This window comes from Microtus ochrogaster, linkage group LG1 (genome assembly GCF_000317375.1).
Source record: "Microtus ochrogaster isolate Prairie Vole_2 linkage group LG1, MicOch1.0, whole genome shotgun sequence".
Lineage (NCBI taxonomy): Eukaryota > Metazoa > Chordata > Mammalia > Rodentia > Cricetidae > Microtus > Microtus ochrogaster.
The window spans coordinates 40107388-40107888 of record NC_022027.1 but is presented as its reverse complement, the minus strand read 5'-3'; positions in this window follow the sequence as shown (position 1 = coordinate 40107888).

Here is a 501-nt window from a genome sequence, read left to right as displayed (position 1 = left end):
GAAGATGATATGTAGCTGCCAAGGAGACTGACATGGCCTGGAACCTTGCCAGTAAACTATGAGCCTCATAATGTACAGAATAATAGAATGGGCTAATTTAAGATGTACAAGCTAGCTAGAAATATGCTTAAGATATTGGTCAAACAATATTGCATTTAATACAGCTTCTGTGTGATGGTTATGGGTCTGGGCAGCCGGGAACAAACAAGCAGCCTATTAACATTATTAACACAATAGAGATGTTTTAAATTTTTATTCGTGTAAAATAGAGAACATATAGCTAAGAGCTCCAGAGATACTATATTCTAAAACAGAAAGTAAAAAAGGGAAGATTAAGGCCAGTTTTCTCCCACTCTCAAGATTTCATTCCACGATTCTAGCTTTGATCTCATCTGGGGTCCTTTAGTGAACTCAAGTGAACTCACCTCACACCAGACAATATTACTTAAGAAATTCTATCAAGATTACTTTTAAAGTGTTACTGCCATAGGCAAAGTCTTC